Raw genomic sequence first — 12979 nt, 5'->3', positions numbered from 1 at the left:
CTCTTATCTTTTTCTCTTGTGTCTACCCATACGAAGGCTCATATAAACTCTTTGCAATTGAACACTCATTTAGTCATTCGCCATAAACTTAAATAAACATGGGACAGTTATGCCCAAACCTTGCGAATGCTTCAGAATGAGTGGCGCTGGTGGCGTCGTGATTTTTTTCCTGCTTCGCTTTCTTTTGTGACCTCTTGTTGTACTTGACTCTAAATGGCTGTTCTTGCTCCCACTTTTTTGTATCTATTTTTGTGTCCGTTTATATCTGATTTTTCTCTGCGAATCTCTTTATCTCTGCATTATTCTCACTTTTTCTTTTGTTTTTCTACTTTTTCGTTCTTCTCTTCCTCTTGGAACACATCTCCTTTCCTTCTTCTCTTTATTTCTATTTCTATTTCTTTATTGTTTGATTGTTTTTCTTCTTGATCTCTCACTGTGCACTCGTTCTGTGGCCCATTAGGACTATTCCATCCCACGCAGGACAAGTCGGCGCTAGTGTTTTAGGAGAGCAGTAGAACAACAAGATAATATGGCGATACCACGTGTCATTTAATGATGACGATAGTCATCAGTTCATGACATGTGACAAAACAAAAACGTTGAACTACGCTAAAGAAAAAAAAGGCATTGGCAAGAAAATTTTGCCATACATTCCTTTCATATACGTTTTCGTCTTTCTAAAGATTACTGTATCTCCAGGATTTGAGCGAAACCAAGGTTGCCAGTGTAGAACAAAGAAAAAAAAATGTGCACACAAAAAGAACTGAGATATTGTGATGTAGATGTTATGGCTGGGTGGTTGTGCCGAAAAAAAAAATGTCGCTGCTTTTCCGTGACAAAGCGATGTCATCTTTCAGGCTCAGCAAAGTGAAAAAAAAGGAAGCGCCGCGCACATAGGATACACGGCACCGGGCAATACTCGGACATTCTCAGTCTGCCGTCTTCTAACTTTCGCTCGATCATGACCGCGTAGCCATAAAATATTTCTCGCTTGTACTCGCAGAAAGTCGATAAGAGGCAGCACAAAGGCTGCGAGAGACACCATGAGAAATGAGGTCTTTCTGTGTGGAGACAGCATGCGCGAATGCCGACTGCATTCCCTAGATAAATCCACCGGCATGTCTCAACTCGGTATGCAACTAGAGTTATGCCGTTTTCCCTGGTCGCGGCTTTTTCTATGGCATAAATTTTCAAGATACCAACGGCTAGTAACTCGTCATCGCCATTTTCGAAGCTGTTTTGTTGGTTGGAGGTTTCCCTTTAAAAAGGGACGCTAAAGAAGTCAACAGTTTTTGGCGTATTAGTAAAGTACGATTTGGCAATCCCAAAAACACCAATCTTGCCGCGACACGACGCCTAATAATTGAGAAAACGCGTGAAATAAATAAAAATGTTGCTCACGAAATTACTTTAAGCATCCCGCTCCAAACACCATGACGCGAGAAATTTGGTAGGTGTGTACAGGTTCTATGAGGCTTCCAATCAATAAAAATGAACTACATTGCTATTTGTGGGTGCCACAATTCTAGCATACGAAGTTCTAGAAAATTTCATTAAGCCAAAGCCACGAAAATATCGGAAATGAATTTCAACTCTTATCACGTCACACGTGGAGAGATTGGCAGAAAGTTAAAACAAAATGAAACTTCAAGCTTGAATTTATCCGCTAATATTCAACGTACGACACTGAAGCCTATTGCATTAGAGCTCTCAGAGAGCAGTTTGTCGATCTAAAGCAAGTCATTATTCCTGTTTAGTGTCCCTTTAGGAGCGGAGTACTATAAAGACTTTTTTATGCTGTTGTAAGCTGTTGTATTCGCTTGGCGTCAAGCAGGCAAAACAAAGTATAGCACAGCCACTTCTACAATATTGAGCGTGCACTCGTACGAGAAAAAAGCCCTTCCTACCTTTTTTTGGGCACCTTGATTATATGAAGCCTATTTGTGCCGTGGTCCTCTAGTGGTTAAGGTACGCGGCTGCTGAAATGCAGGTGATGGGATCAATTCCCGGCTGCGGCGGCTGACTTTTCGGTGGAGGCGAAACTGCTGTAGGCCCGTGTGCTCAGATTAGGGAGCACGTTAAAGGTAGTCGAAATTTTCAGAGCCCTTCAATACGACATCTGGCATAATCTATGGTGGCATTCGACCGTTAAACCCCACATATCAATCAATCATCATGATATCATGCACACGTGGCGTGATGGTGCCTAAACCACGTATAAATTGAAAAAAAAAAGGTTGCAAGAAAAAGAATAAGAAAAACAAATAAAAATATACTATAGAGATGAAGAGCGAAGAAAAAAAGACGCCAACAAAAAACTGTAAACGAGGGAAAGCAACTAAGGAAAAGAAATAAAGAGCAAACCGAACTATAACAATGAATCATGGCCAGCTCTGCAGTTTCTTGAGGCTTGTCCTCAGTTGTACGGAGAGACTCTCATTGGTTTTTCGCTCAGATCGCTGCAGAGATGTGTGGTGAAATTAAAGCAAGCAATTATTTGGTAACTTCGCTTTTCCATTGGTTGCTCGACTTCTCTGATACGTGCAGCATTGTGATTGACCTACTAATTTGTGCCTACAATCACATCTGCTCCTCAAAAATTGTATTTGTAAATATCATCATGAGGTCGTGGCATTGACGAAGGTAGCAGACTATATGTACAAGATGCAACTGTTTATTTTTTTTTTGGCCAAACTTGTGGCCGATGAACAAAGACTCAAGTCACAGCGATACACGCTGGCACTGATAGCGGCGAACGAAGCGTCGGGTGTCGATCAACTCATAAGCGGTGATGCGCGTCCGCATTTATACATAAGCTATCGAATATTCGAAAGTTATCGCTCGCGGCGGCTGTCGTTTCAGAAGAATCTGTAATATTGGCAATGCTTGCATAATCGCATCGGGTGGCTCTACGATTATCTGCATGGTTCTTGGTCAATCGGCGCGGCTTGTGCAAGTAAGCACCTCCGCGTGTAGTCGGGTGATGACAAAACTTGAGAAAGGAGTGCGGCAACATAGACGTTCACCACGAGATGTCTGAGAGTGCTGATCTGTATATTACTTGTAGTAGTAGTAGTAGTAGTAGTAGTAGTAGTAATAGACTTTTATTTGGATAATGGGCTTTAAATGTCGCTGTTTGTAGCTACAGTGATACACAGAACCAATCAGAATAAATCCAAATATTTCAGACTATTCATGTTGTGATACTGGTAACGCTTACATCTGCCATGACTTTCTGTGAAAATATTTTGGTTTTGTGGTAAACAAACAGAACTACCACGTTGAATAAAGTGGAAATAAACGTGCGCACTTGCCTACAAGAAGCGATGAGTACTCCCCTCTAGCACATCTGAAAATATCCGGTGAGTGGGACAGGACGTTTGAGCTTTGACGGGCCGGTAAAGTTTAGCAAGAAAAAGGAACTGAATGAAGCAGCGCAATGTGCTGTGGAAAAAAATAAATTCCGAATTCAGGCACCCTCCGGCAACGAATTTGAAAATGTACGACCACCGGTGATAATTCATGCTATGCATAATTTTCATAAGTATGCGAAAAAGGCGAGTGAGTACTGCCATGCCGTTTGTATTTTGTATGCCTTACCTTCTTTTTTTTTTGAAGTTATCAATTCAAAACCAGGTTTAAGTTGACCTCCTAGACAATCTCGGTTACATAAGTACTCGAATTTTGTCTCTAAAGAAGGCTTTCTCGCACCCATTCATGCCCTGGCCATCTTTACGCGAGGGCAGACACACTGAAAAGTCCTTCGAATCTTTTTTTTTTTTTGTGGATTACGACTTTGCACGTCTTCACGAAGTGGGCTCACGTGTTCCTGCTTCACAGGAACACGTGAGCCCACTTTGCTGATCGCTAGAGACACAATTAAGGAATGTAACATTAAAATGAATGTTCTTTTCTTTTTAGGGTATATGCTTGACAAAAGAAAACCAGCAAATGATGAGGTGAAGGAATGTGTGTCGGGTGTTAATTGCACTGTTTTAGGTGCAGGGCTATCGCTGCAAAGTCGTGGGTCTCGAAAGAGAGCAATTATTTCTGAAGAGAGCTATGCAAATTAGAAGCTGGGATATACGAATAAAGTAATATAAAATATTAACATTTTTAGTGGGCTGGGAAGTATATACAATTCGCAGAGTTTTCTATATCTTCAATGAACTGGCTAACTTCCCTGACGTTCCACTCATTTCTTTCCTCCTCCTTTTATATCTTCACTGGGGACAGGAAGGTGGACGGTAGTCACAACGACTTCATCTATCGCACTGCAATACGTTTTCATGCATAGGCACTCAACGCTTCAAAAGACGTGTGGCAGAATGCAACGGGCTGATTTTAATTCAGATTCATAGGTGTAGGGCGGAAAGTAACAGTGGTGGGGTGGGTGTGTGCGTTTGTGGCGACTATGATCAGGCACTGCTCAAACAACCGGGCGGCTCGCTTTGTCACACTCTGCATGAATAGAGCAAATTACACTGCAGTGGGGCACGTACGGCGTGGAAAATGGTTGCATATATACGTGATTGATATGTGGGGTTAAACGTCCGAAAACCACCGTATGATTATGAGAGACGCCGTAGTGTAGGGCTCCGCAAATTTCGACCACCTGTGGGGTTTTTTAACGTGCACCCAAACCTGAGCACACAGGCCTATACAACACTTTCGCCTCCATCGGAAATGCAGCGCATATATACCAGAAGGATGCCAATATGCACATCTGTTTGTCGCAAGCACTCTTCTAAAACGATGTCGACATGCATTTGTTGCAGTTTAAATCGTCTAAACTGGATAAACTCGAAAACCTGACATTTTTTTAGGGAATACTGTGACAATAGTTATCTTGAGTGCCTTGTACTAAGAATACCTTACATTGTATTATGCTTTGCTATCTAGATTTTGTGATTCAGTTATTAGGAGGCGAACTAATAATAGATGGAGTGTTACGTGTCAAAAACGCGAAACGATTATAAAAGACTGTAGTGACGGGCAATGGAAATTTCTTCGAGCATAAAGGCACCCTTATTTATCTAGGTGCAAGGCTCTCCAGTATTTTGCGGCCATCGAAATGTGATCACGGCGATCACGATTTGATCCTGCGACCCCGGGGTGGTCAGTTTAGCCCCAGAGTGACTACTACACAAAGGCGCGTTTACAGGAAGCCAATCTGCAAGCCCACATTGTGTGTAATAAACCCCTTAGAAATTACGGTGATGCGTACTATTGTGCTTACTCATATGCTGTGCAGTGTACTCTGTTTCACAGTGATCAACATTACTATCTCTAACCACCGCAATGTTGTCTGTTCATCGCAGTGGTGTCTGTACAAGTTAGGCAAATAAAATTAACAAGACAGATAAATGAAACGCTGGGAGTCATCCACTGAGCCACTTCAAGGAAATGTAATCGGGGCATGATGTTTACGGGGAAGGCATAATTACGACAAGTGCAAGCGTAGTAGTAGTCGTCAGTTGAGCAAATGGCGTCTATTCTTGCAGTCAAATAGGCATCACGGTGCAGCATGAGAGAAACGGGAAGTGGGAAATAAACAAGATATCCGAAAAAGAGAAACAGCCACGATCACGCTCATTCATGATCAAGCCCTATAGTTAAGAAATACCAGTAAATCCAGGATGCTCAACGGAAAGTGATACTACCGGTCGACTCCACAAACTCCAAAAGGCTCAGGGAAGGCCGGAATTTGGGATTATTTGGAAACGGCAGTTCTTCGGTGGTCGTCTGAAACAGCCTTCCTTGTCGTGTGTGGGCAATTGTGGGCCTTGAGTGTTCCTGCGTAAGCACTGGGCATGCATAAAGAAGGTGCTTAAGGGTCTTGAAGTTGCAGCGATGTCAGCAGGCTGGTGAGGTAGGGCGTTCCATGGCGTATACTACAAGCGCGCCTCTAAGAGGAAGCATAACCGACACTGAGCCATGCCCCCTAACTAGGCCTGCAGAAGGCGACTTTTAAATGCGAAGCATTTCCTAGCGACCTTCGGCGACTTAGAGCGTATCTATCTAGCCACCTACAACTTTTAGCTCTCCTGGTCGTTTCGATAATGGTATCGTTACAATACTTGGTATGGCATAACGCGACTGTATGACGAGCATATTTGACTTGGCATAACAGGAAAATCATGACATGTATGTCATGAATGTTATTATTTACGTTTCATGGACCTGCAGCTCTTGCAGTTGTTTTGTTCACATGGCATGTTGCAAAACTGGAACGGTATGACATGATTGCATGCCGAAAACAAGTGACCGACCCTAACAAGAAAGTCGTGACATGCGTGTCATGTAACATTATGACTACATGCGTGCTCATGATGCACTCGCGGCCGTTTCCCTAGCGTCACATATACCAAGTTTGGTATTATGGTACGTGAATGAATAACAAAGACATGTGATTGGTGCAATCATGATAATCATAATATTCGTGTCATGTAATATGACTACATGCCACGCTCATAATGCGCTGGCGGGCGTTTCGCTAGCTTCAGTTATACCATATTTGGTTTTACGGGACGTGAACGAATGATGATGGTATTTATTTTTATTTTTTTATTCAGAATATTGTCAATCCCATGATTGGATTATTACAGGAGTGGTGTCACATTGTACATTGTAAAAACAAGCAATACACAGACTAAAAATACATGCTGCAAGCACTTGAAATTTCTAGCAAATATCTCGAACATAGTGTAAAATTCATCGTAGTTATAGGCGAAGAGTCTTCATGAATATAAACATCAGATGAATTGCTGGGGCAAGCAAAAACAAATACAAAACGTAATTGTACAGACAAAGCTAAAACCTGCGATATCATCAAATCGGGATATCACGGCTAAATAAAAGTTAGCACACATTCACTCGCTCGATTAACAAATTTATCAACTGTCGGCTGTGTCAACACGGTGGGATGCAGGGCATTCCAAGCGCGTATGGCTCGTGGAAAAAGAGTGGCCAAAAACATTGTTCTCGAAGGGATACTCATCAAGTGTGCGACAATGCTCATTTCGTGTTTGGCGCTTACTGTTAACATAATTAGCCGGATTCATTTCCAAAGAGTTGTGTAGCACCACATACAAAGAATCTCAGACTATGAAGCTTGGCGCGGCTCGCCTGGGTGGGCAGATCCGCTCTTATCAAAAGAGCAGTAGGTGAGTCGGTACACCTATAACGGTTATAGATAAAACGGACTGCTTTACGCTGTATTCCTTCAAGCATGGCTACATGTTTGTTCGTGAAGGGGTACCAGGCCACGCTCGCATATTCGAGGATTGGGCGGATAAGCATGGTATACGCAAACAGTTTTGTTTGGGATGTCGATTGACGAAGGGTTCGCTTAAGAAAAAATAACCTGCCGAGAGCCTTCTTTGTAATATGTTCGACATGCTCAGCCCAATTCAAGTCGGACGATACCAAGATGCCCAGACATTTGCAGGCAGCGACGTTGCGAAGTGGGACATTTCCCAGCGAATACAAAAAATTTGCCGTCATTTTTTCTTTGTAATTGACATGGTGACAGTTTTCTCTGTAGTTATTTCCATTTGCCACTCTTGGCACCAGGTTTCGTCCTTTTAGCGAATCATTTAGTTTTAAATGATCCTGGTAGCTGTCTATTCGCTTGTACAGGATACAATCATCTGCTGATTGTATCCTGTACTGGTTCATACCAGTATCATACTGGTTTGCACCAGTATAATGCTGGTGCAAACATGATAAACTTGATATGCGCGTCATGTAACAACCTGACTACATGCTACGGTCATGATGCGCTCGCGGCCGTTTGGCTCGCTTCACATCTACCAAACTCGGTATTACGTGACGCGAACGGATGATGGAGGTATGTGACTGGTGCAAGCATGACAATCATAAGATGCGTGTCATGTGAGAACATGACAATGTGCCACTCTCAAGGTTCCAATATATTTCGACGTGACGCGGTGCACGTGCTCGGCGGTGTTCATTTAATCGCGTCACGCTGGCGTTGTCATGCCAGGCACCGGTCCTGCCATATGCTCGCAGGCGCACGCCACGCTGCGTCTTTGACGCATGCGCGTTTCTGTGCGTCCGGCGTGTCTCCTCGACGAAAACAGGGAGACGCAGTGTTGTCTGGGCAACTCATCAGCGCGAAATGCAGCATGTTGCATTTCACGCCGATTGCCGTCACGCCGGGCGGACGGACTTTGGTCGCGCCGGTCACGCCTGGCGTCAGACTAAAGAGTGCTCGCGTTTTGCTAACGTAGCGTCGTTGTGCCTAGCGTGAACGCACGTCAACGCTACATTGGAGTTTATCGGGCCCTTCATGATGCGCTCACGGCCGTTTTGCTAGCTCCACACATAACACATTTGGTGTTACGTGGCGTCAATTGATGACGAAATATATGACTGGTGCAAACATGATAATCCTTACACGCGTATCATGTGAGAACATGACAACATACCACGCTCATAGCATGCTCGCGGCCATTTCGCTAGCTCCACATATATTAAATTTCGTATCACGGGACGTGGTTAGATGACGAAGGTAACGACACATCCAAACATGACAATCATGACACGGAAGTCATGTATACGGCATCATTTACTTCCATTTCGTAATTTTGTGCTGATTTCAAAGTGACATATAAACATTTCTCATTCGTGCTTCGCATATCATCGATTCCCACTGTGGGTTGAATCGGTCATTTTTCTTTTTTCATTCATCATGACACAAAACTATAGTAAAGGATCGGTGGCTTGAAAAAAACAATCTAGCTGTCATAATTGCGCAATTACTTTCACGTCGAAGTCCATTACAATCGCTACCAAACGCACGTGTTGTACTAGGACAAATTGATGGGTAGGCACAACTGACCAATCTGCTCTTTCGTCCAATACATGTGTGGGTTAATTATTGCCGTCTTTATTCGTTGTCCACTCCTCCCCCTACCAGTACTCTAATACAGTCAGGCCGATGTTTCCTAGTTGAAGGTTAGGGACGGTTTACTGCTCTCGCATAGCTGAATGCCAAGTGCTCTAAATTGTTAAAAGTTTTTTCTGAACACAGTACCCTAAATTGTCACTAACAGAGGTGATGTTTGCACCATGCGCCGACAACCGTGTGTCAACAGGTAGATATGCTAATGTGGTGACATTTTTGTTGTCACAGGGCTACATTTGTTAACACAGGCTCAGGAAAAGTGAGGCCCACGGGACGGCTTTTTGCTCTCCCATAGTAGACAACCGAGTACTTTAATTCGATAACTTTTCGTAAACACACGCCGTTAATAACTGTTTAGTACGGCTTGTCTTCCATAACAGAGCCCTAAGTTCTCTAAACTGCTAAGTTTTTTTTAAGCACACCTTCTCAAACTAAACATTTGCATAATCGGGACGGCTTTTTATACTCCCATAGTTGAGTACGAAGTACTCAAGAACTTTGAACACTATTTGTTTTCTAAACACGCACAGTTTGTTGAAGGGTTGTACGTGGCCAATGCTCAACTCAATTTTCAGCATACTGCTGTCCCGCAGTAGGGTACGTAAAGTGCCCTCACGATTATAATTTGTTTTAAGCACTGTGAACTATTTTATGACCTTTCGGGATGTCTTCGTGCACTGCTGTACCTGGTACTCAAAATCGTGAAATGCTTTTTCCAAACACATTTGACTTTCAACCTACTTCTTGTAGAACTCGGCTTATTCGACAAGACCACATCGTTTGCCGTGGTGGTGCAGTGATTATTGCTTGACAGTGTATCCGAAAGGCAGTCTAATCTCCCGTTCGGGGCAGTCGTACTTCGCTATAGGTTAAATGTTATCGAGGCTCAAAAACATAAGGGATTCCAGTGCAAATAAGAAAAAGCAAGGAAATGGCAAGTATCTGGAAATGGCCCCTACGGCAGCTGTCATAGCCTGAATGGCTTTGTGACTCCATTTACGATAAACTAGATAAGGCATCACGTCAAACTTTTCAGTCTGGTAAGAGTACAGCGTCTGAGACATATCCAGTCACTTAGAAACTGGGACAGCAGTGTCTATTGCAAACAAAAGGACAAGTGAGGAATAAAACAAGAAAAACTTCGATTTAAGACAGCACAAAGCATTTATTCATTTCCAGTAATGATTGTACAAACGACAAAAAAAAGAAAACAAGGTGACTTTGTGGGTGACGTTTCAGATTGCAAACAAAATAGGCAGAATATAAAAGTACACAATGTGCCTTTGTCGATGGGGGTTTTCGTCGGCATACTTGTGCATTTCCCCACTACCCACCCAGCCCCATAAAAAAATGGCAGCATATCCACGGAGTGAATGATGGAGAGTGGCGCGAAGCATCTGTTCGTTTATTCGTTCTTGGTTCCGTCTGTCCATGCGTCCGTCTGTGTGACCGTCCGTGCGTACGTTCACCCGTCCGTGCGTGCGTCTGTTCGTGCGTGCGCACGTCCATAAGTGCGTCCGTCCCTGCGTTCGTCTACGCATCCGTCCCTGCGTCCGTCCATGCATCCATCCGTCGGTGCAGCCACCCGTGAGTCCGTCCATGCATCTGTCTGTGTGTCAGTTCGTCCATCTATTCAACACTCCAAGTACCAGCATCTCGCATATTTTCATTATATATTCCCGACATAGAAGCACCGCCATCCAGCGGACTTTTCAAGCATTAAACGAGAGGTGGCACACGCACACTTTTTGCGGCTTGCGCTTCGTGTCTACTTCCCACCTTTAACCACCTTGACTTCATGGTATATACTAGTTCAATGTATTCATGCCACTGTGGCCCAACGCTCGCTAAACCTTTATAAAACCAAAGAGGTTACGCCCGGCGAGTATAACTTAGCAACCCTTTCTTGTCAGATAGTGCTCAATGTACATGCCAATGGCTGCTAATGGGGAATGAGAGACAGGAGAATTCGGCTTTTAGATAACGTGCACGCTACGAATTTTTTATTGTTCAACAACGCACAGGAAAATTCTACCACCGGCACCACCTTGCAGGTCAAAACGTAACACTGTTTACACACCACGACTACGACTACGAGGGATGAACGGATGCCGCTATAAAAAGCTTCGCCCCTAAAACGTATTCGCCCCTAAAAAGTCTCACGGCGTCTCTGGGCTGGCGGACGCCCGTCATGGCAAGCCAGCCCCCCGAAGAAGGCGCTAGCCTTCGACGTAGTCGTCCCCGAGGGGACCAGTCCCGAAGACGTCGTTGACGCGACGTCTTCAATAGTAGGAATCGAAGAAGTATACTGCGTTCAGCACTTTGGAGGCCGGAACTACCAAGTTACCGTCAACAGTGAGGCCGCACTGGCCCAAATCGTAGACGCGTCGCACCTCATCATCCGAGGAGAGCGCGTCGCCATCGTACCCCTGGGACCCCAAGTGACCCAAGTGACCGTCCTGTTCCTGCCGTGCCGCGTGCCCAGCGAATTCCTCGCACAAGCACTCTCTCCCTACGGGAAAGTGCTGCACATCACCAGAGGACTCATGGGATCGCGCCCAACCGTGACCACTGGGACGCGATACGTCCGCATGGAAATGAAGGCTTCGTCACCGGTGCCCAACTACCTCAAGGTCGCGGGCCATCGAGAAACCTGTGACTATAAAGGCATCCAGCGAGTGTGTCGTCGATGTGGAGACAGTGGGCACTTCCGCATGAACTGCACAGCTCCGTTTTGTGGAAGGTGCGGCGTTTATGGCCACGACGGGAAAGGCTGCTCGCTGCCGTGTCGCCGTTGTGGGGACCCGCATGCCACCATGGCCTGCACCATCAGGCCATCGTATTCCGAGGCGGCATCCAAGGATTTCCCCCCACTTCAACCAGGAACGCCATCTAAGAACAAGTGCGACGATTCGTCAACGCGAGCCGTGGTAACCGACCACGACCAAGGTGTGCCAATCGCAACGCTGCATCAGACGCCCACTGCGTTTCCAACGATTCCGGGCCTGGTAATCCCTCCAGGTACTGAAAACTTGCATTCCCCGCGTCCCGTGGCCATTTCTGAGGAATCGCAGGCCAAGCCCTTGTCAGATGAAGCACCTCGTGAGGACGGCGTCTCGGATGGGAATATTGCATCTGAGGCTCCTCGCGTTGCTGCTCTGTCGACAACAAGTTCAGGTGTCATCGAGGAGTCTACATCTCAAGACGACGACGCCTGCATCTACGAGAACTCCAACAGCACCGCGAGTGAGGCGCCCCTAGAAACTGATGAAGACACCAGCCCCAGTGACATAAGCCAGGACTGTGGAGACGTCTTTGTACCATCCTCGCTCAAAAACCCGGACGCCAAACGCCACCGGATAACTACTCGTGACTTAGAAGCCCCCACCAGAGACAGAAGTCCCCTGCGGACTTCGACGCGATCCCGGAAGCCCCGAGCCTCCGGTGGATCGCCTGGCCGGAAAAAATGACTCAGCCACTTGCGGGGCATTGGCTCCCGCACCTGATAAAGGTACCCTTGCATTTGCGTGATCCTATACTATGCTTTCATTTTCCCCATGGCTCTTACTCTAAAATTTATTACTTTTAACGTTCAAGGTTTCCGAAATCCACAAAAACAGGCTGAGGTATTGGCTTTTGCACGTTCAGTGCACTGTGATTTGCTGTTCGTGCAAAAAACAAATTTTTTCAAGCTTTCTGATGTACTCGCTTTCAAGCGCGCGTTCAATTTTGATTGTTTCTTTTCGTACGCCAGCACGCATTCGACTGGCGTCGGAGTCGTTATTTTTAACCGAGGTCTTTTACGTGACCATCATGTTTCCTTCGATGCCTTCGGACGCGTGCTGGCGTTCGACTGCACCTTTTTCTCCTTAAGAATAAGATTTGTTGCCGTGTATGCCCCAGCGACACGCAAGAACTCAAACGCGTTCTTCCAATATTTTGATGCGTTTGTTTTAAATTCCTGACGTGTGGTACTTTTAGGGGATTTCAATTGTGTCTTAGACTCACACGCAGACTTTCGAGGTCCGGGTCGCGGCCGGTCAAACT

Source organism: Rhipicephalus microplus, chromosome 9 (assembly GCF_043290135.1).
Source record: "Rhipicephalus microplus isolate Deutch F79 chromosome 9, USDA_Rmic, whole genome shotgun sequence".
Classification (NCBI taxonomy): Eukaryota; Metazoa; Arthropoda; class Arachnida; order Ixodida; family Ixodidae; genus Rhipicephalus; species Rhipicephalus microplus.
This window is presented reverse-complemented; position numbering follows the sequence as displayed.